Source organism: Stegodyphus dumicola, chromosome 4 (assembly GCF_044657685.1).
Source record: "Stegodyphus dumicola isolate Sdum_Otavi_A_Nest chromosome 4, ASM4465768v1".
Taxonomy (NCBI): domain Eukaryota; kingdom Metazoa; phylum Arthropoda; class Arachnida; order Araneae; family Eresidae; genus Stegodyphus; species Stegodyphus dumicola.
The window spans coordinates 112,948,776-112,970,875 of NC_140771.1; the positions used below are offsets into that span (position 1 = coordinate 112,948,776).

Sequence of the window (22,100 nt, forward strand, 5' to 3'; positions counted from 1 at the left end):
CGTCTAAACTTTTGGAATTTTCATAAGCAGGAAGAAAATGTATAATTAATTATTTCTTCTTCGATCTGAAATCAGCACTTCTCGCGATGACGATTTAGAGATTCTGAAATTCGTTTTTGTATCTGCAGGACATTTTTAACTGAAAAAACGAATTTAGCACATATATGTACATATTTGTGCACTGTATTCAGATACTGATGTATAGTTTTTAATCGTGGATTATACCTAATGGTAAAAAGGCTGGGAGATAAAAAGTCGAAAAAAATCAGATGAATGCTATGTGAAGCTACTAAGCGTCATATCCACATACCTAATAGTGCTGGCTTAAACAGCCAGTAATTAGCGCATTTGTAAAACTTTTCTTTCTGTTAAAAAAATTTAAAAAGTGGAAAAAATAAAAGTAAGGAAAAATAAGTAATTTTAGGATTTTATTAAACCTACCCTCAAAATATTCGAACGTGGTTTCCAAAAAAAATCTTTGAAATTAAAATTTTTAAATTATAAAATCACTTTTACCTGTAGCAATGCCTACCGCAGTAAAAAGGAGAAACTACAGAAATATCCAAGTACTTTTCCACATGCAAACTAGTTTTGAAAAATAAATAGGTACATTAATATTAAGATTATAATAAAAGACAACACGTGTATTTAACTCCAGTATTTTTTTGATTTGAAGTATAATATGAAATCCTATGTGAGAGTGAAACATAGAAAATGTTCAATTTACAGAAAGTTTTTACATTAGAATTATTCGCAGCTGGAACTTTAATTAGTTTTTTCAAGAGTCGATCAAAACTCATCATGAAAAATAAAAGAGTGAGAGAAAACGTTTAAAAAATGCTTCCCAGTAATGCATGAAGGAAGAGTAAACGTTTACAACCTCAAAGCGAAAAGCGTAAGCCTACAGTTAACCGTCATGATTTCTCGACACAGTCATCATCTATGTCATTGAATTTATGCATTCTGCGCTATTATCGTTCTTACAGTTACACAGAAATTATGAACAGATATAGAAAATAAAATGATTAGTTCAAAGTCTCATACAACTGAACGACCACCTCAGTTCACTTCGCGTAGAAATCCTCAAATTAAATTCTTCATACGAGGGACATACCAGGACCAAATCAGTGGGAAAAAGCAGATGCATGGATCTGAAAAGGATCACAGGTTCTGTGAAGACACAATTGATCAAAACAGATTGTGCAGTTCTGAGACGATAAGAACGACCATTGTCTCCTGAAATCTTTTGAGATATGTAAAAGAGTGCGGAATCTATATAATATTAATTCTCTCTCAGTATTCTGCGTCTCCACCTCTACACTATCATGCAATTTATGTATTAGATTGTCTTATTGCACTTAGTTTTAACCTTAAATTAGGAACCACTTTTAAATTTGTTCTGTATTTATTTTTCAAATATAACTTAAAAACAAAATCCTTGTTCACACAATTAGGTCTTGCAAAAAGGATATAAAAATGTAATAGCTTTATTTGAAATGCCTTTAAATTATTTTTTTTCAGTACAAACAAAAGTTAACAAGTGTGTTAATTTTGAAATCTTTAGTTACAGTTTGATCACAGGAAATTTCTATCAGTTGTGCCTTTTCTTCACGAGATAGAATTGCAGGTACATTTGGAGAAAATGTATTTCTAATCCAATTTTCTTTTTCATAATTCCGAGCAAAGCACGTGTTGAATATTATTTATCAATGAAAAGCAATGATTTGTAATGTAGGATGCTAATTCTTCTTTTATTTTCAAATTATTTTCGGTTACAAAACTGTCTAAAAATGGTAGAAAGCTTAACATATTATTATCCAAATCTTTGATTATTAGATGAACTTTGTTATTATTGCATTTACGTTATTTCTAATTGTAAACAAATGAACACTTTGTCCTTGTAATCCTAAATTTAATTCATTTAAATTTCCAAAAATATCAGCTAAGTGTGCTAAAAGTGTCAACAATAATTCACTAAATAAACAATTTTGCAATTCAAATTTTGAATCAACGAGGAAAATTTGAATTTCTGATCGAAGTTCAAAAAGGCGATTTAAAATTTTGCCTCTGGACCTTACTTCGGAATGTAACAAAAGTGTTTCATGTTAATTGCCCATCTCTTGGCATAAAAATAGTAAATATTTCTGAATTCGAAGCTCGGCTTTTAATAAAATTAACCATTTTCAGAGCTTGATTAAAAACGCTTCAGATTTTTGGGGATTATTTTGGCTACTAAATCTTCACGATGAATGGAGCAGTGAGTAAATGTAGTTTTAGGTGCGATTTTCTTTATTTGCTTATGTAATAATAATATTTGTGTGCACTAATGCATAGTGCTTGTCCAAGCTTCACTACTGCATACGGCAATGTACTTATTCCAAGCAATATCATTCTCACACATAAATTTGTCAATTACTTTGAAAATTTCATTTGCAGTTGCGCTATCATGAAGAGTTTCACAAAATAAATACTCTTTGGCATTTCATTTATCTGCTTAGAAAGGTATGTAAACAAATAATTTAATACAGTCCCTTTAGTACTTTCATCCAATTGCAATGCGAAATATTCATTGTGCTTTATTTTTCGAATAAGTGTCTCTTTTATAGGATTCGACATTTCGAGAATTCTTCGACTAACTGTATCATTTGATACCAGAATATTATTAAGTTCATTAGCCGCTTTTTTAATAATGTAAATGATAATAATAAAACGATATCTTTAGCTGCTGGCAATATAATGTTTCCTTCAATAGTCTGATCCTGCCCAGCCTTAGCAGTTCTTAGGCTTACTAGGCAACTAACTTCCAAAGCTTTTTCACATGAAGTAACAAAACCTTTCATTACTTTTTACTGTTTTTGAACTTCGATAATTTTATTTTTAAATATTTTTCAAATTAATGTTTTAAATTGTTATCTTCGATAAACGGCACTTTCATACTTTGATTTGATATTAGTTCACGGGAACAACAGATTGTATAATAGTTCACCACAAACAACAGATTGAGGTTGAGGGTCCAGTTCATCTCCATTTCAAATAAACCCACACGATAAATAACTCATTGAATTGTTACAAAATGCCCAGACGCGGTAAGATAACTTCTCCGCAAAGCGGGTTTAGGGTTTCCAGAAAATAGCAAGGGAAAGCAGGGTAGCAATATTTGGTGCGAATTCGCCCATCAGGGTCCATCATTTCACATCCATTCAAGTAAACTCAAAGGATAAAAAACTTTCATTATATTTTCTATAAACAAGTTTTTTCAGTATTCTTAGTGCTAATAGACCACCCTGAATTCATCCCCTGTGAATCACCACTTTTGCCCTTTAGTCAATGCTATCCACTTTTCCACTTTGAAAATCTAGGTTTATTTTTTTATTATTTTTTCATAAATATTAAAATGCGCCATATACTAGGAGTTCTTAAAAAACAAACGATGATATTCTTAAATTGCGTAAAAAATTAAAGAAATCAAAGAAACAAGAAGACAAAATACCTGGTGCTAGAGACAGCAGATTGACGTAAAAAATTATTTTAATTCAAAATAGATCAACATGAACCCGGAAATACTGACTACATAAAGTGTAGATACGCTAATAAATCGATCAACTCTAGAAGAATTAATGAGGTACAATTACATTTTTATAGGAACTTATTTTTATTCTATTAAATACAACAACCTATACAACTAATACTCCTTTTAAAAAGCATCATTTATGACTAATTTTGTTATGTCTGTGGCTAAAAGAATATTTGTGAAAATAAAAATTGATTATTTTGCTAATGTTTATGAGCGGCTATTGATCTTTAACAAAGAGCTCAGATCGCGTAAATTTACAAGTTTTAGAGAAAAAAAAATTAAGATGGAAGCTGGTGGCTTTAATTTTTGAATTTAATAGTTAAAAATACTTTTCGTAACACCTATTTTTCTCTTGCTCCACTATCCATCCTAAAAATAATATAGTTTATACCAGCGATTTTTGGAAATTAGGAGTAACCAAGTCAAATAAGAAAATAAGATACTTAATCGGTTAGCGGAAATTAAAATAATATTTTATCTTAATTAATTTTGATCTTACATACTATATATGAACAAAATAAAATTGAAAGAAATACCATAAAATACATAAATTTGATTTAAAATATCCTTTCTAAAAACTACATTAGGAATTTAAATATCTTCGTATTTAATTTAAATATTCGAATCGCATTCAAAATTATTGGGAAATTTGCATTCTCTCTCTCGGCTGTGCAGAGCTAGACAGATGAAAAGTTCAGCGGTACATAGTCCAGCAGTAGAAACCAAGAAAAGTTGTGAAGACTGTGTATCCTCCCGATATGCCTATCAAGGGTACGTGTCGTGTCCTGATTATCGACGTGACCACCAGCCGTGATTTCTCTCTAGCCTGGTGCGACGTTGTGATGCATGGAATCCTGACATAGCAAATAGCTGTCGCAGACTAGAAAGGGAATAAAATTTTGCTGAATATCTAGGACAGCATTTATATTTTACGGAATTGTTGCAGCCAAGTACCTGCAACATACCAGTTAATCAACCCCTGTTATCCATCTTCTATTTCTTCAAGTTATGTTTTTCCTCACGTGTCATAGGTTAACATATCCTGTTCATCTGTTTTGTTAAGATCAGAGAAAGTACCCTTTAAGTTTTGGTTTCACTTAAGCATTTATGCTCTTTTGATAGGCAACAAAGTTTTGAACTACGCTGCCCTCAACTTCACCCCAAATTAAAATTCAACAAAAATAACAAATTAAGGTGCATAGATCAAACATATTAATTTTTATTTTAATGCTTTATATTACCAAAAATCAAGAAAACACGAGTAAATATTCTTTTTTCTAAATTTTCCATGTGCGTTACCCTGTAAGAATTTTTAAAAGCGTTTTCTCATTCTGTGCCTTTGAAATCGAACTCCTGTCTTTATTATTGCGATCATCTTTTGTAAAAGTTTTTAAAAAGGATATTTTAATTTTAAAATGTAGCAAGAAATAAATTTTCTACTTGAAATGATGTCATTACATTACTCATATTATGTATTTTCTCGAAAGAATGAGGAACATTTAAAAGAAGTTTTTACTGTTCTTCTTTAATGAATATTGTACGACATGATAATATATGAGAAATGTGGATGGTTTATAAAACGTAATTTAGCTTTTACGAAACAAAAGCTTTTATATCAGTCTAAATTTTTCTAGGGCTCGTTCGTTAAATGCATACACAAGGTAAAGTAATATTTCGGTGAAGAATCGTCAAGATATTTCAATTAACAAAGCTGTATCCTACTCATGTTGCAGAATAATGCACGAGAGAGAAAATATGAAATAAATGTTTCGCAAAAACTGAAAAATGAAGGAAGTTGAAGAGTACAAGTTTTGCACCTTTGTTATAGTAAAAATAATTCTTCGTATTTGGTTAGCTCCAACTCCTAATGCCAAAATACTAAAGTTCAGTTTAGGTTTTCGCAAAACTGTTTCTTAAGTTTTCATTAATTTAAGTTATAAAATATAAATGCATTCTAATCACTAAATAAATTAAATAAGAGGACTTAGTTTACTACTTATCGCTGGAAATGGATGCATCTTGTTGCCGTTTAAAGAACAAAGTTGAAAAGAATTTATGAAATTTAAACTGATGTAAATTAAAAAGTCATTCGGCAAAAATTGCACAGTTTGCACCGAAGTTGTTTTTGTGAAATTTTAATTAGGAGGCATATCTAAATTGTAATTAATCTCATCATATGTATTCAGCGAGATAAAATAATATAGCATTTTAAGAGAAAGTAAATTCTTAAGCAATCTTGTGTATTATTCAAATAAAAAATAAATAATAAATAAAAATAAATTAAATAATTAGAATTAATAAAACATAATAAATAATTTGAAATGTTAATTAATAAATATTTATATAATTTTTATTTATATTATTATAATTTAATTAAAATATTTTCATTGATAAAATATAAGAAGTAATTCGAAAAAAAAAAAAATAAATAAATAATTAAATAAATAAAAAACATTGAAAAAGTATAAACTTTCCTTCTTAGGTGGTTGCGGGCCACAAAACAGTGGTTCTTGCCCTATTCCTTATTCCGGGCTAACAAGATATGTGATAAATATAGCATGAGAATATAACATATAAATAATATAATAACGTATAATAAACAAAATTGTTTTTGTAGCAGTTCCTTCTAGGGTGAACAAATGATGGCAAGATGTTCGTAATAAAGGCTATATGAAATGAAGCATGCCGTCGATGTCGAAGCTTGTATAAAAAGCACCGATGGTGACGTGGGAGCAAATGGTACACGGGATTGAAGGTTTAACGATTGGCTGGCGGAAGCTCAGCTATTGGCTCAAAGTTAGGAAAGCACCAGAGCACTGAAAACTAAGGACTTTGTTCCAAATAATAAAGTGCAAATAGTAACACAAACAGAATATCACGTTATAACACTATACAAGCAAAATGAAATAAGAGCACAACAAATGAATACAATAACCACTCTAAATGTCTAAGAACGGCTACAGACCGTCTTCTGTTAACTGCATGATAAGGATCATAATTTGGCATTGGATTTGAGGAGTTTAACCTGGAAACACAGTTAAAATTTTACAATAAATACAGTAATAGGTTTTTTGCCAAGCTGTTAGTTGCATTACGGTAGAACCAGCGAGCTCGAGCAATTGGGTGTAATATAATGTTTTGATTAATTTGCAATCTCTGAAACGTGGTTTTACATACAAAACCCCAGACGGGACAGGCATAAGTAATAACAAGGCACAGCATAGCCTTACAGCTGAGTAACTTGTTATCAAGGTATGAAACCTAGTTCGGGCGAATTAAGGGGTGAAGAGTAGCTTTACACTTCCGAAACTTAGAACTTAGATGTGTAATGTGAGGCTTCGATGTTAATCTCGGTCAAGTATAACACCATAATAGGTTACTTGCTTGGACCACGGTATAGCAGTATTATACATGCAAATATTAAAGATGATAGCTGTTCGGTATAAAAACATGACCACCACCGGTTTTTGGACGTTGATCATTATTTTCCAGCTCCAGTGCATGTATGTGGTTTTGTAGTGGATGGTTAACTGAATCCAGAGATGCGTTTGCGAGGATCACAGTATTATCTGCATATATGGCAAGTGTTGTGTTGGAAGAGCGGGGTATGTTTGGACAAGTGTAACACCAAGATAGGTTACTTGCTTGGACCACAGGACAATAGTTAAAACCTTCTTTTATACTTTGAGGTACTAAACCAAGACTTGCAGAAAAACGCTTATGTGAGAGAAATTCAATTTAAATTTCAAACCAGTATGAAAGGAAAAGTATTTTACATTATTTTATTCAGTAATATCGAAGCTATTATTATCAGTACACCAAATCACCTTGTAGGGTTTATATTTATTTTAACTAACATTTATTTTAATTTTAAATTATCTTTCCTGTCAAGCCTTACTTTCCCCTGGAACTGCCAATGCCAGAATATGTAAATTTGAGTAGAACGCGCAAGGATTCAAATTATCAGCGGAAGTAGTCTGAGTTAAATAGAATGGAAACGAGTTCGAGGTGTGCTGTTCTTACTTCACGAGCGCAGAGGTAGTTAGCCAAAAATTGAAGAACCCCGCGTTTCGGCCTGTGTGCTTGCCTCGGAGAATTGTTAATCGTTCAACGTGATATTCAAAGTTTGCTGAATTAGCAGCGGTATTGTAAAACGCGGTGAGGTTAGTTACGTTTAGAGAGCCTCGTAGTTAGAGTCTTGTTATTATTTCTTTTCAGGTTCTTATTTTTATTTTACCGCCGGGTCGGCGTAGTTTGAGAGCGTCAAGAGAACGCAATTGTAATTTCTTAAGTTGAATAAAAAGGGACTTAAACCGTTAGCAAGACTCTGTCTAAATTCCAGTTTCAACAGTCACCTCTTGGTTGCGTGCAGGTTGGAAGCGCGAAACTCTGCATTGGCGCCCGAACACTTGTCGAACTGAAATGGCCGAAAATTGGATGGAAGCCGCGGGACAACACCAAGAAATGGCAAGCCAATTGGAAGGATTTGGATACCTGGGCCAGACGTTGAGAGCGTCAATTAAGCCAAACGTCAATTTCGACGTAAAACATTCGGTGGCGATATTTCTAGAAGGTTTAGAAAATCACTTCCAGCTCTACCCTGTGCCTGAAAGACAAAAAGTTGCCATCGCCACATATGCACTAAAAAGACTGCAGGAGGAACAAAAAGACCAGCAACAACAGAAAAAATTCAAGAAGGACTCCAGACCGGAGGACGTCAAGACCAGCCGTCCAAGTGAAAAACGAAAAAGACAGCAACCCGACGATTGCTACGCCAAGAGGCCAGCATGCAGAGGACGCAAAAGTAAAACTAATGTCGACGACACTCGGAGGTCAGTAAGGAGAAGATTGACGTCCATGAAACCTATAACGTGGGAACAGTTTTGCCAGAAAAGAATGACGGAGTTTCAATCATCGAAAACTCAAAGATAAGTTAAAATCTTCTATATTTTTTTTTCTTTTGTTCCGAAATGTTATGCGTAAGTACGAAGTTCTATGTTTTGACGAAAATCAATATGTTTTGGTTGAGACTTAGTTTTGTTTTACTTTATTTAGCTAAGGCAAAAATATTATTTTCTTTAAGCACAAAATCTAAGAACAAGCATTTTCTGTTGGTCGAAAGACTAATTCTGTTATGTTAAATCCAAAATTTGGCCGAAGATAAAAATAACTTCGTATTATTGTATTAATAAGAATTTTAGTTTCAGTGCCGCCAGCTTGGCGAAGAATGAGTAAAGGAAAAATTTATTTTCTCTTATTCATTTTATGGTAAATTGTAAAAATCATATGTATTAAAATTTTGTAAATATACGTAAATACTTGAATGTTATGTAAAAGTAGAATTTTGTCTAGAAGCATAAAATTTTAGATGCTAAAAGTAAATGCTTAAAAGCAATGAATTCGAATTTAAGTATTAAACTGTAGATAAAATCATGCTTTGGAGCGAAAGCCTGCATGTCTAAAGATGAATGAGGGGGAAGTTAGAATGAATGTGTTTTGTAGGGTTCTCCACCTACACTTGAATTTTTAAGAATGTTAAAGTAGCTCATCGAGTTGTAGAATGTCGAGTAAGGTGTGTCTATTTTGTCGTTGAATTCTAACAAATCATGGTGGTTAGGGGAAGTAATGTAAGACTAAAACACGAATATTCCCGTTTGACACCACACATGGTGGAGAGCCTAATTAATTAAGTTAAATTAATGTTTGAATAATTGAATGAATGTGAAGTAAGCAGTAACTAAGGAAAACTAATCGTTTAAAAACAAAAATTTATTCAGTGTCAAGAAAGTGTAAATTATAATGTATTTAGAAAGATACTGACACTTATTCCTTCCAGATGCTGGAAGGAAAAGAACAAGATTGATTGCTGAAGTCCAGGAATGTTTGCTGTAAGAAGAGAGATTTATATAAGTATCTACAGAAATTTAGTATACCTTTTGTTACATAAGTTTTTTTTTGTGTAAACGAGGCTCTTAAGAGTTAGTTCAGAATTGTAGAAACTTTACAACAGGTCGTTTGTAGGACCTGCTTCCAAGTTTTCCAAATTCTGGCAGCGGCAAATGTAGGGTTTATATTTATTTTAACTTACATTTATTTTAATTTTAAACTATCTTTCCTGTCAAGCTTTACTTTCCCCTGGAACTGCCAATGCCAGAGCATGTAAATTTTAGTAGAACGCGCAAGGATTCAAATTATCAGCGGAAGTAGTCTGAGTTAAATAGAATGGAAACGAGTTCGAGGTGTGCTGTTCTTACTTCACGAGCGCGGAAGTAGTTAGCCAGAAATTGAAGAATCAAGCGTTTCGGCCTGTGTGCTTGCCTAGGCAAATTGTTAATCTTTCAACGTGATATTCAAAGTTTGCTGAATTAGCAGCGGTATTGTAAAACGCGGTGAAGTTAGTTACGTTTAGAGAGCCTCGTAGTTAGAGTCTTGTTATTATTTCTTTTCAGGTTCTTATTTTTATTTTACCGCCGGGTCGTCGTAGTTTGAGAGCGTCAAGAGCACGCAATTGTAATTTCTTAAGTTGAATAAAAAGGGACTTAAACCCTTAGCAAGACTCTGTCTAAATTCCAGTTTCAACAGTCACCTCTTGGTTGCGTGCAGGTTGGAGCCGCGCAACTCTACAACCTAACTGAAATCTTCGACAGAGTGGCATTAAAACATAAATAAAACAAAAAACAAAACAAAAAAAAATTCCGAAATCATTACATTTTGAAAATATAGAAATTTTAAGGTCATCCATCTCTAAATTTGGAATCGCTTAAAATAAATTAGACATTTTTCCAAAGCGTTTTTTAGTGTTTTTAATCAAAACGTTTCTGAATATTAAATTAATTAATCAGCTAAATCCTTTTAACAAAAAATAATTTTGTGTTTTAGGACAACAAGGTATGGAAAGATTAAATTTTAAGCGTGCAGTTACATCTCTTAGCTCAAACTCCTGTACCCCATACCTTCTGTATTAACTAAATTCAAATTGATGGCCGTGGTGTTTGTAGCTGCATCTTTTATTTGGTATTTATTGTACTACATCATGAAAGAGCCATTGCTACCTATTATCCTCGTCTAACATTTAGTTCCGTTTTCTGCAATGTTTTATGAATAGAAAAGTTTTCTTCAAGACCTTTGAAACAGCTTATTTAAATTTGCGTGATTATGAAGGCATGCGATCCAAAAGCAAAACGATAAGTAAGATTAATTTGAGTAATTAACTGAAAATCTATAATCCAAAATACTAATTTTCGACCGTAATTGTTTGCTTTTATCGTGGTAGAAAATGTTTTATAGTGTCAAATTTGGGCGTGCATACCGCTAATATAATTCCTTTCCTGTGGATGACATCTAATTAATCTCAAAGATATATTTAGAGTTCTTAATATCTACGTGCAAAAGGAGCTTGTAATAATTGATCTTCCCAAGCTAGAGCCCCCCCTGTTTATGGTTTTGCGGAAAGGAGAGAAGCAATTTTATTTTGAAGGTAGCTAGAGTTACTTCAAAACATTTCTTAGAGCATTTGAATCATTCACATCTACCCACTTATCTACCTAACATTTCCGTTCCATCATAATTTCGTTTTCTGAAACGAGGATTTTATCAAATCATATACATCTCCGATCTCCGTAGTTACGCGTTTGATTAAAAATATTCTACGTATGCATTTTGCACGCAACGTTAGATTCTCCGCAATATTTTTGTAATGCTTCACGCTATTACGTAAATTGTTTTTAAATGTGCAATCACATTCACTGGTGAAGATTAAAGGGAATAGTAAAAGTTTAAATAAGCAACACGCAGAAAAATGACAAAAAACAAAACAAAACAAAACAAAACAAAAAAACAAAACAAAAAAAAAAAAAACTGAAATGTTTCAGATTATAACGGTCCCCCAAAAGAGTTTGTCGAAAGAGTAAGTCTTTTACGCTCTCCCTGAGCTCGCAGTCTACCAGTTCACTATTGCTGTCACATCTCCTAATCCATTCCGTCCAGTGTGTTTAGCTCTATTAATAAGCATCATTATCTTCGCACCTATGCTTCATACTGTTCAACAAAAAAAATCACAGAATGTTTAAAAGCATCACAGCAACATACGTGTAGAATTCACGATGCAGTGTTAATTCTTTTCTCAGTTCATCATATCAATATTCAGTTTTCTTAGTAAGATAGCTAAATATTTTTGTATTTATTAACTAATATTATTTTGTCTTAATTAACTTTTTATATGAAAACTTCATTTATTAACTGTCACGTTCTTCGCGCTTACACCACATAAAATGCAATTCAATAGCAAAATCACAAAATATTTAAAAGCAACATATCTTTAGGATTCCCGATGGAGTATTAGAGGTTTCCATGCCTATTTTTATATTCTCTCTATTATTTCTTTTAAAGCTACCCGCTAGCGCGGTTGGCCGTCCGAAATTGTTATAATAAAAAACGTATATATTGATTTTAATGAATCCGGTTAACGTAATTCCTTAAAAATACTGTAACTTTCTAATTAAACATCTCATGATTTTGATAAATATTTATTTAAATCAATCACTTTAAAGAATAGAAAAAAGAATATTTTTTAGGAATTACTTTGATTTTTTTAAAATCGCTTTGTTTATTTCTCAATAAAATTCTATATTAAATTTAACAACATCTTAGGCTTTACTGAATGGCAACATCAGGCGCGTGGAAGATAAAAGCATTTTATTTCCAACTGCTGTTACACATTGTTTTCATACAGCCCAGATAACTCATTAAAACTGAAAGGTAACTACACTTTTCTGAATGACAGCAGTCTCGTGCACTTGAAATAATAATGTTGTATTTCAAACAGTGTTGTCAAAACTCGCTTTGAGATCATTGAGTTTGCTTATCAAAAATCCATTAAAGTTTTACAAAATATGAAATAAATAATAAAATAATTTCGAAACTCAAAATTAGGGCCTCTACAAATGTTCGATGCGATGGCCGATGTTTGGGCGCACGTGTTGCGGTGGAGGATTACGTTATTCAAATTTTGAAGGTTTTAGATACCGTCATTTTTTCACATTGTGAGGAATTCACATAGATACATGCAGATATTACATTATTAAATGCTTTAAAAATAAAGCAGGACGATAATATTTGATGACAAGAAATTGAAATGTGATACGCTATTTATACAGAGCCAACGCAAAATCCCTATTCTAGACTAAAATTCACTTTTGGAATAATAAACTGAGAAGATGTAGATATGATTGAAGGAAACATCTATAAACATACATTATCACATGCACTCTTAATATACAGAATATGTCGAGAGAAACAAATTGAATGTAAGAAAAAAATAGTAACGACATTAAAACGATTTAATGTAGAAATCCTTTTGGTTTTGTACTGATAGCAATTAAAATATCATATAAATCTGCAATGAGATTTCCGTATTTCAATAACGTCACTTCTGTTGCAGCTTTGAAACTAGCTGCAAATTCTTCAAGAAAACCTAACAAAGAAATCCCATCTCCATAGAAGGCTATGAACCTTTTTATTTTCTGTAGCTACTGACCTAAAGAACTGAGATTAATGACAGCAAACGAATAGAAGTTGAATGAATATTAATCTAATTTAAGCGGACACCGATCCTCTTCTTGTTAAGAAGAGAAAACTTTATATTTAGATTCTATGGTATAATCTAATTTCAATCTGTAACAAATCAGGTTTCCCGAAACTATTAAAAAAAGAAAAATGAAAAAAAAAAAAAAAAAAAACTTAAGCTACATTTAGTTACAAGGAGATTTTAAGGAATTTATTTTTTAAATTTTATTTTCGATAATCGAATAATAGCTAATAATGCTACTGGTATGAAATCATGCTTCGAGAAACGCTGAAATTAGGATAAAGCAACCATGAGATAGTATATGAGAAAAAGATGTGCAATTCTGTACAGATATCCCTGTAAATTTAATTTAATTTAAAAGCGTAAATAGTAAAATATTTTAGCAATTAATTTCTTAATTTTAATGACTTTGTATAGAACCATTATTTTTACAATTAATCCGACTACTTTCTAATCGTCAATTATGAAGAAATTTTTCAACAATTTTTATTACTTTAATTTAAAGCTTATATTTTTAGCTTCGAAAAACTACTTTTGTTTTGTCTCTACGGTGATTAGATGTAGAGTTATGGCTGTTTTTGTTCTACGCCATATGTAAGAGACACAGATTGCATTAAACAAGAATATTTCATTTGAATATTGTAGACGATATTCAAAAGATGATTTTGAAATATGATATTTATTATTATTATGTGCTAGGAAGATAGATTACTTTCGAAATTTCAGAAAAATATTTCAAAACATTTCTGTTTGTGTTTACATTCTGATTTGATTACACTCTGATTTAGCGTACTTGCAGTTATTCAGTATTATTTTTTATTCCATTCTGCTTTGTTATTTTAAAATTGTGATAAAATTATTTTTATTTTAGGAAACGTCGTAATGGGTCGGCGTGGAACTTTTCGTTTTAAAAAACGGCAATTTGCTGGAGACAGATATACTGTGAAAGCTTCTGCCAGTGAATCGAAACTAGGAAACAATTAAACATTTTATGAAAATTATAATGAAGCTAATAATGCTACTGGTAATAGAATATTCGATGTCGAAATTCTAAAATATGTATTTTATTTGCATTATTCTGTCCAGTGCGTTTTGAAACTCGAAACAATAACGAGAGTTTTAATAATGTATTGTATAGTATCATACTAAAACAAGTGTTTACTGAGTTGATAATATTGTGTCGTGGTTCCTATATAGCAGTAATACAGTTTAATAATAGATTTTTGGGTATGTTAGAAATATTGGAAAAACTTAATATGAAACCTGTTCAATATACTGTCAAGGGATATAACTGTATTGATAAAACTCGGATTGTCGATTCAAAACAACAATTTTTGCATTACGCAAAAATAACAAGAACAAAATTAAGAGCTTCTTTAAGGAAAAAATCTTCTAAAATAGAGTTAACAGAACGTGTAACATACAAAACAAGACAGTTTTTAACAATGTATCTAATTCTAATATATTTTCTAAAGATAAAACTTGAAATTTGTTTTTTGAAAAACTTGTTTTTGTCAACATTTCTAATACGAAAAACACTGTAACTTAAAATATTACTATAGCAATTTTATGATACTTTCCACAAATATTCTATAGAATATTAGGAATTAAATGGACTAAAAGTTTAGGTTTATATACATATTTAAGAATTTTGCAGACAATTTTGTAAATGAAGAAAGAAAAATTTCTCGAAAAATAGCTAGTGTATGTACTCAGACAAGTACTCGTATATTTAATAGGCATTTTGCTTTATGACTTAGAGTTTAGTCCATTTCATTCCTTATGCTAATATAAGTAAAAAAAATTAAAGTAAAATATTGATAATAATTTTGAGGGAACTAATCTCGTGATACTGAAATTTGAATACATTTTTGATCCAAAATGTGAGAAAAAAACTAAAATTATATTGTAATCATACGGTTATAACCTGTTTCTATCATTTTAGGTAGCATTCTGCTACTAACACAAAAAATAATTTATTTGTACAATTTTTCAAAATTAGGGTATCGAACGTAGTCGGATACCTTTAACCAGTTTTGTTCAATTACTTATCTTTTCCATCTTCCCTCATTTACGTTTCCTGGCAGAAGGATACTTCAGTTTCGCGTGATGTGAAAAGTAAGGTAGAAAGATACTATTTAAGCTGGTATCCGAGTTACTTCTGCCCTTCGGCCACGTTGTTTAGCTAATTTAAATTATTTTATGGCGGTGCATATTAATTGCGGTTTGTCTACGTCGGTGGTAGGGCTAAGAGCCAACTAGCGTCAATTATTGCTGTGTAGCTTCGGCTGATTATTTAGTTTTAATTTTATATTTCTAAGTTCCAGTCAAAAGTATTGGCTTAGTTTGTAAGCACCAGGAGGGCCGTCTGGAAATTCGTTCTTGAGTTGAATAAAGTGGTCTTTTCACCCGCTTCACAGTTCAAGCAAAGATCTAGCGAGCGAAGTAAACTTAGCTAGAATCTTACAATTTAATAATCTAATATAACTTATATATTTTAAGCTTAGGCTAACTTGTTAGATAAATGTGTATTATTATTATCATTAATTTCATTCGCTATTTGCGATTTCTCCTAGCGAGCATTAGTTGAAGAATAACATTAGAGTGTATTAATTGATTTAAGCAAAGTATGCGGCCGCTATCTGCTTAAGGTGTGTGTGTGTGTGATTATGGCAAAGCTTCGAGGGCTATCTGTCTAAGGGGAGGGATGCCTTCCTGGAGGACTTTCTAAGGGAAACTGGTTCGTATACACGTTACACATGGGGAAAACCACGAAAACGCTCATGCAGCCAGCCCGTTCGCAGGATTCAAACTTTGGATCGAACTCCTAGTGTTCAGCGACTTTACCGCTCGGCCGTTGGTGGGCCTTATCTGCTTAAGGAAAGGTTTATCTTGCGAGAGAACTTTCGAATGGAATCTGTTTTGTATTCTTGTACACATATGACAAGCTGAGAAAATATTCAAGCATCGAGCCTGTTTGACGAGATTTGAACCGAGGTCGAACTACCAGTTCTCAGCTATTTCGATATTCAGTTACTAGTGAGCCAGTAGAAAGATTCATGAGTCAAGTCTTAGTTAATTTTTCTTGTTTCAGTCTCTTGTACAATAGTTACAAATCTATCACTTTTTAAAAGCAAAATGCAGTTTTATTGTTTCCTGAAACTTATCATCATGGTTTATTTCTGCGAATAAACTACTCGGCCTATTGTTATTACTTACCTAAAGTTATTAAAAGGAATTTTATAACCGATCCCTCTTTCACTGATCTCGAGATGCTCTTGTTTTGGAATAAAACATCAAGAGTTTTGTTCCGGTGATCGAGAGAATGTTTTAAGTTGAAACACGATAAAATTTGAAGAGAAACAATTCAATGGAAGTTTCGAAAGAAGAGTCTCAAATATCAGTTTGGAGTATTGCGCTTTATATAGGGAACAAGATAGATATATAGATATTAGTGTACAGAAAGGCTCCCCCTGTTTGAGAAGGAAAGAAAAAAAATACAAGTTCAATATGCATAAGATATTAGGAACGACACTTTAAGAGAGCACATCCGATCCTTTTTTCCTGAGCGTTTTCCGGAACGTCAAAAACATCTCAAGGGAGAATTTCCGGCTGCTGCTGCAGCAGTTCAAAGAAATGACTATTGTTTAATAGAAACTTAATGCACGGTTTTGAAAATGCAGTCAAATAAAGGAGGTATTTCATAAAGGATTTTTTCAAATTGTTTGCTAGGCTTACTCAAAAAAAAAAAAAAAAAAAAAAAAAAAAAAAAAAAAAAAAAAACGAGAAGGAAATTTTTAATTATTTTATTACTTTGTATGTAAACTTTACGAAAGGTTTCTGGCATTTTTTCCCCAGTATGAAGACATTTTATTCTTGCTCGTTTTTAGGGGAATACGTACTTTATCTGAAGAACTTTCGTTTAACAATTACTTTTTTCTGAGGATTTTTAACTATTACTTAAATTTCCTAAATTTTATTTCTTTCAATAAAGCATAATGAACTTTGAAATCGCTTCTTTTTGGATGATTTTTAAAGTAACTTTATTTGTAATACATCTACCAGTGAACACTTCGAAGTAATTTAAAATTAATATATTAGAGGGATTAATTCCGTAATTAATGCAAAAACAATATATAAGCTATAACAAATTTTTCTACAAAATTATTTGCTTTACAGATTATTTTATTTAAATAATTCTATTATTCAAAATAGAGGCATCTACTCGAAGTTGTTATATGTTTATATAACCTCATAAAATTTCAATTTAAAGATTAACATTTGTAAAATACGTGTAATAAAAGATCATAAACAGAAGCAAGAGTTCATATCTTATCATCATCGTAATCACCGATAACCTTATTTAAACTTATCAAACCAGCAATCCTTATATTCTCAAACACTGGACTGTATTTTCTAAGAATATTTAAACTGTACGTAAAATAACACAAATTAATTTACTTCATTTTTATAAATCAATGTCGTTAATAAAATTGCAAATTAAATCATATTCCTTATCATAAAAAATAAAAGAAATCCAACTGAAACAAACCTTGTTGCTGAAGTGAACAAACTGCTAAAGTGATGCAAAACGCTGAAGTGACTGAGCTGAATCATTAATTTCAATAAAATTACAAGATTTTTAAAAACTGTAAAATCTCGATTTTTAGAGTAAAAATCTCGATTTAACTAAACTCTAATTTAACTTTAAAATAATAAACGTGGAAGATTGGCTTTATATTAACAGGAAGCCGTGTGTAGTACAGAGAACTGCTAACACTACAATACGTTTAAAAATTATCAAGAGGATTAAAACCTCTGGCCTGGAAGGCAACCAGCAAATGAGTAAAACTTCTAAGGTAAGCGACCTGCTTCGACTAACTGCTTCCTCTCTCTCGCTTGGCAAAAAGCCACAACTTAAATACTTAGCGTTCGCCAGACAAACTTTGCATAAATACATTAACGCTTATAATTCTGGCCGGAAGTAGAAAATAAGAAGTGATAGTAAATATTTAAAATAAAATAAACGTTAGTAAAACTTAAGATCCTTACATACTTCCCGCCAGAGTTAATTAGTTTGAAACTGAGGTCTAAAACGACCTTGTTGAAAACTTTTAGCTCTAGAATCTAACGCGAGGCCAATCTTTTACAAACATTTTTCGCTAGAAACTAGAAATTTAAAAGAAAGAAATTTGTTTTTACAATAGCAGCTCCCAGGACACACAATTTTTTTCATCTGTACTGCATCTAAACAGGAGCTTTTATTCAAATCTGGTTCCTTCCAGAGATCTGGAAGGAAAACTAGTTTAATGAAATGTTACACAATGAAATGGCAAGTAACATGTATAATTATATTTCTCTTAACATTCTTATTTCATTCATAACTATTTTAGTTATCTCTCCCCGTGCTCTCTGACATGTGTTGTAAAAGAACACCAAACACGAATGTGTTTATGTCTATGTGTTCAACACTTCCTCCTACAATCAAAACACTAACGTGTTAAAATTCAACATACCAAGACCTCGTAACACACCCTAATTTCAACTCTAAACCCTGAGGTACTATTCTGAAAGTGGCTAACTCTGAATTGTAGCGTCAGAGAGCCTAACTACATCATTCAACCTTTAACACATATTCACCATGATTTAGTCTTTTTACAGTCACACGAATAAAAAAAAATTTAACATTACTTTCACTTTTACCATATCACGGTATTTCTTAACATTTAAAATAACAGTTCACATTATATATAAGAACATATTAACATGCTGTTAATTTTACACATTTGGAAACATACATTAGTAGTACATTGTTAACTTCTATTCTTTTCAAAGCAAGTGCCAATTCTTTCTACATTGAAATACTACATTTCAAAACGTCTTTCAGACTAAAACTTCTTTCTTGCCAGAATGTTTTAAATAATATTTATACAATAACTTTTTACAATATTTAAGTCTTTACACAACGCTATTATACATCAACTTTAGATTTACGCGGGAGTATTTGAAAAACATAATACCAAAATCAGTAACAACTCATTTCTCGCCCTTTTGGCGATAAAGGTAGACCTCGCATGAGGTAAAACTTCTTCAAATCTGCCACTTGCAGTAAGAATGAAAGATTAACTTAACCAGTTCACCGTTTGCCCCGAGAGAAATACGTTCACAGAAAAGGCATCGTCATCCGTTAGCGTCGGCAGACTCTCGTCGGGGTGAAATTTGGTCTGAACCGTAACCCCCGAGACACATACGACGCAGCGACGTTTTTCCAACCCCCACAGAATGAGTCGAAAATCAAAAGGGGTGATTGATGGGTTACTTATCTTCTCAGCGGTGTTGCATTAGGATCACAGCGGGGCTGTTTCAGGAAAGTAAAGGATGGGGACACTTTCTTCGACAAGCTACCCCCTCAACATATCTTATGGGATCCGCAACGGCTTTCTCCTTTTCTATTAACGGACAAAGGGATTTGAATGCTATCCTTTCAATTCTTCTCTTTTGTTACAGGCCATCAAGAAAACAGTAAAACAAAATTCAAGGATATTTCAAATACTAGCTAATGCCCTTATTTTTACGTTATATAAAGCTTTTTCTTGATAATTAAAAATTACATTTACATTGAAATAGATTTGGGGTTAGGTGCAGGAAATGGAAGTGGGGTGGGTGCAAAGGGAAAAATATCTGCTCTAAGGATTATACCAGTCTTTGTGTTTTATGTTGCTTCTTAGGGGGTCGGTATTCACCATCCTTCAGTGTGACAGGTACGCTGTTCAATCTGTTCTGAACAGAACTTCTAAATAGGCTTTCACAGGTGGTGAAAGGGGGAAAGAAATATTCTGAACCCAGTTTTAGACACAAAAAGTTTACCTTTGGATGCGAAAAATGGCACGAAATGTTTACGATTTTCCTAACGGCGAACTGGTTAAGTTTGCAAAGTAACATAAAATTTTACTTATCTTTGTGATATTCGGACATTCTTTTCTGGGCCCAGTCTTTAAAGGTACTGCAGATATTAGCCTGGTTTATCCTCCTTCTTGTACGGGCTCGCCCTTCAGTGCCTTCCTCTAGATGCTTTCTTTTTTCTCCAGTTCGGTCACCCTTGAATACCTTCTTTTTCGCTTCTGCCTGTGGTCTTGGTCGTTTGATGGCAGCTGGTCTTGTCGGAACAGGGAAACTTCTTTCGTGTTCCTGCTTGGACCTCGTTGCTGGCCGTTCAAATTTTCCTTGTAACTTTTCCTCCTTCGCTGGTGGCCCTTCCGCACTTCGGCGACATTTGCTGCGGAGAGTCCTGTCGGATGAGTAGATCTTCCGTTTTAGAGCCGGGTTATACTTGCCGTCATTTCGCCTGGTTCTCTTTGCATACGTCGTCCTTCTCCCTTCTCCATTCTGGGGGTGTTCTTGAGCTCTCTTTTCTGGACGGTGTAACGGCTTCTTTTTCTTGCTACCTTCAATTTTCCGGCGGGGAAACTTTCTTTTCACTTGCTCCTGCCTCTTAATGGCTTGCCCTTGTACTTGTCGTTTTTCCACCTCTGGAGCTTGTGCCTGCGGTGTCTGCCGTGCCGGATCCTGCGAAATATCTGAAAATATTTGCATTTTATTACGATCATAGTAGGGTTTAATTTGATCAATGTTTACGGAGCAGGTTTCACCATTTCTAGCTTTTAACACTACTACAGCGTGAGTTATTTTTTCTATGACATATGGTCCTTCAAATCGTGGAAAAAATTTGGCAGTTTTATCTTCTGGTGCTGAAGAAAGTGAATGCTTAATTTTTAAAACTTCATCCCCTACTTTATAAGTTACTCCCCGTCGTTTCAAGTCATAATATAGTTTCTGTTTTCTCTGTGCTACTTCAGTATTCTTTTTTGCTTCCTTAATTAGTTTTTCTATATCACCCATTTTAAATTCTGGGGCTCTTTGTTGCACATAAAATAATTTATCTAACGGCGTTATAATCTTTCTGCCTAAAAATAACTCAGTAGGAGTTTTGCCCGGTGTATCATGTTTTGCGGTCCTAAGGGCGAAAGCAAATTTATTGACATAGTTATCCCAGTTTTTATGAAAATTTTTAACATAACTACGGATAATTTTCACTATATTTCTATTGACCCGTTCCGCTATATTTGATTGCGGCCGATACGGGACCATTTTTAAATGACGTATGCCCAGTTTTTGGCACATATCTTCAAATATATTACTTACAAATTGAGGACCATTATCCGATATAACTTCTAGGGGCGCCCCGTATTTTAAAATATATTTATTTAAAATAGAATCAGTAACTAATTTCGCGGAGGCTAGTTTTAAGGGAACAATTTCGGTCCATTTACTAAAATGATCAACCATAACAAGGAGATACCGAATTTTATTTAACTGACTTTTTGGGAAATGGCCCAATAAATCGATGCCAATTATTTCATTTGGAAATTCGGATTTAATACTATTTAGAAACCCGGCCGGGTGGAAATTAATATAATTAACTGCCTGACATGTTGGGCAGGACTGGACATACGCCCTTGTTAACTTTTGCAGTTCAGGAAAATAGACTGCCTCGCGTACGCGTTGGATAGTTTTTCGAATACCAGCATGAGAAGCTAAAGGGCTGTCATGGAGCTCCTGCAGGATATTTAATCTAAGACTAGCTGGGATAACAGGTCGAAATTCGTTGCTGGAATTCGTAGTTTTTGTATAGAATAATAGACCATCTATTAGTTCGTAATGGGCCGCCCTATTTCTTATCGCCACAATATCTTGGTGGCTAAAATTTTCAGGATCCTTTAAATACTCATAAATGCTTCCAAACTCAGGATCCTTACCCAGTTCGGTTATTACAGTTTCTCGGGAATTTATTGTACATGCTGTGAGCATTGCCACCTTTACGGTATTACCTTCTTCATCTATTTTAATTCTGGATAGGGCATCTGCTACGATATTTTCCTT

General features: G+C 32.8%; 1 long non-coding RNA gene across 1 annotated transcript in view; it reads right to left on the reverse strand.

Moving 5' to 3' along the window:
- The window catches only part of LOC146997643 (uncharacterized), a 229,969-nt gene extending 212,000 nt beyond the window's left edge, over positions 1-17,969 (reverse strand). Inside the window, exon 1 of the long non-coding RNA XR_015040509.1 lies at positions 17,713-17,969. This is a non-coding gene — a long non-coding RNA (uncharacterized LOC146997643). The remainder of the gene's footprint in view (positions 1-17,712) is intronic.
- Positions 17,970-22,100: the final 4,131 nt, after the last annotated feature.